We start from the raw sequence: 2,762 nt of genomic DNA on the forward strand, positions 1-2,762 counted from the left end.
TAGTCTCCACTGAAGAGACCGCAGGTGAAGACGCCCGTGAGGGACTAACTTCTCGAGTGACGACAGGTGGCCGATCACGACTTGCCATTGCCGAGCTGACTGTTCCTGCCGAGACAGGAACTGGTCGGCTGCCTCCCTGAATCTGCTGATCCACGAGTCTGCGGGGAAGACTCGCCCTGCTACCGTGTTGATCAGCATACCCAGGTACTTCATCCTCTGCTTGGGTTCGAGATCGGACTTTTCGAAGTTCACCACAATCCCCAGATCGCGGCAGAATTCTAGAAGTCGATCCCTGTCCCGTAGCAACTGCGAGCGGGAGCTCGCCAGGACTAACCAGTCGTCGAGATACCTCAGAAGATGTATCCCGGACGAATGGGCCCAAGCAGACACCAGCGTGAACACTCGCGTGAACACCTGTGGGGCAGTTGAGAGACCGAAGCAAAGTGCCCTGAATTGGTACACCGTCCCGTCGAGGATGAAGTGGAGGTACTTCCTGGAGGATTGACGGACGGGTATCTGGAAATACGCATCCTTCAAATCCACTGAAAGCATGAAATCGTTCTCCCTGATGGAGTCGAGCACGGAATGTGCCATCTCCATCGTGAACCGAGACTGGCGAATGAATCAGTTCAGGGGAGAGAGATCTATCACCGGGCGCCAACCCCCCGAAGACTTTTCCACCAGGAAAAGGCGACTGTAGAAGCCCGGTGACTGATCCCTGACGATCTCTACAGCTCCTTTGCTCAGCATGGTCTTGGTTTCCTGTCGAAGGGCTACGTCCTTTGATGTTCCTGGAGCGTAGGGTCTGAAGGTGGACCGGGTTGAAGGGGTGGCCGAGATTCGATGGCTAGTAGATATCCCTCTCGAAGGACGCCTACTATCCAGGTCTCGGCACTGTAGAAATCGAGGATGGGGCAGGATCCTTTCTCAATGACGGGGGCTTATGTTAGGTAGGACCCGAAGGTCCCCCTGGTAACGCAGTCCCCAACATGGGATCCTACAGAGAACTCTGCAGGATCCCTCCCCTTTCCCTCGTAGCCGTAAGGAGAGAGGGAATGGGGGAGGAATTGGATACATGCTCGCCTTCCCAGCGGAACTAGCAGTTGGAGAAGAGAGCAGGAGCAGCCATGACCTTGCGGCGATGGCCTTCCATAGTCTGGGAAAACGTATCGTCAGGAGAAACGTTTTCCTGAGGAGGGTTACGAACTCGCACTGTAGGTAAGGGTCTGCCGCCACTGTGAACGTCTTTTGGGTGGGGCTGATCGATACCTGACAGGAGAGAACCGATACCATCCTCTGACGCACGTAAAATCCCCGCTGTCGCAGTAGAGGAGAAGGAAGTAGCCTTTTCGGTCTGACAAACCTCAGCGAGCCATCCTGTCCGAAGACGAGAGACTTCACGTGGTCCAACAGAGTCGGCAAGCTGCGATCATGGCAGACCCACCATCGGTTTGGGTTCCTTCTTGGACCCCAAAACGACTCGAGCTGGGATGTGGATCGGATGGTGGGAGCGGCGATCCTTCCCCGAGGTCGTCGTGCTGATGAATCAGCGCAATAACCTCGGCAAAGTTCCTCTAGATCCCTGGAGTGACTGCATCTTGCGGAGTAGGGCCGTCAAGCCCCTCGAACAAGAGCATATCCCGAGAACCTCCCCCTTCAGGAGGGGGAACAGCAACAGACCCCTCTTGGTCTCCTCCTGCCACTTGCGTGTACATCCTGGTCGGTCTGAAGATCGTGCCTGGTAAATACGGCGTCATGACGGGATCGTGCGGGCACGCCCCTCACGATCACTCCTCTGTGCCTCGCTCTTCCCGGTGTAAACCGAGGAAGTTTAAGGCATGGGAGAGGAGGACCTGACGCTCCCCTTCCGCTCGCTGGCAGAACCAGTGGGCTTGGAGGGCTGCAGGCGATCACCAACCCGTGGTGGGGATCGAGCTGCAGGCCTAGTCGAGCCGTTTCCCTGGGGAGAACGGCTGGACCGAGAACAGCGGCCCCGATCTCATGTGTCAGAGGAGCTGCTGCTGGTTGCCCTACCCGTCCGTTCCCTGTGGGAGCGGCGGTCAGGCGACCTGCAGAGACCACTGTCACGGTGAGACCGGTGCTTGTCCTCACGGAGGCCGGCAATCGGGGGGACCTCTTCCTAGCCTCGGCCCGTGGCCGGTCAAAGACCATCACGTCAAACCAGGTAGCCGGCTGGTCGCTGCAAGAGCTGGCCTGGTGAGAGTCGCCTGAGTGGCTCTCACCAGCCTTCCGCTCCGTGCCGTGAACCTGGCGCCGAGCAAGCTCTGGCGTCTGGTTCTTGGCTGCACGGCCACCGGCAGGTGACCGTACACTCAGTACCTCTCTCGAACAAGAGGCCGAGACGGAACCTGGTGTAGCGGCGGAGCCCGACAACAGGCGAGGAAGTACCGGTGTTGGCCGGTACCCCTCTGGTCCCCGAAGTTGCGGAAGAAGAGACGGGCCCCGCTCCTGAAGGAGCAGGAGGACCAGTGGAAGAACCCCCCGTCCCACCGGAGTGAGACGGGCCCTGAGAAGCTCCCGAGGGAGACTTCTTAGGAGGGGAGGAGGCAGCCTTCTTCTTCCTCGGCTGTGAAGCCTTGGAAGTCGAAGGGGAAGAGGCGGCAGCCGACAACGACGAAGAAGACGACGACACCTTCCTCCTCTTCCTCTTCTTCTTCGTCAGCTTCCTCAGGACAGACGTTAAGTCTGCCATCCAGGGCGGAGCCGGGGATGCTGTTGCCGAAGCAACAGGGCCCGGACAC

Source organism: Macrobrachium nipponense, chromosome 12 (assembly GCF_015104395.2).
Source record: "Macrobrachium nipponense isolate FS-2020 chromosome 12, ASM1510439v2, whole genome shotgun sequence".
NCBI lineage: Eukaryota > Metazoa > Arthropoda > Malacostraca > Decapoda > Palaemonidae > Macrobrachium > Macrobrachium nipponense.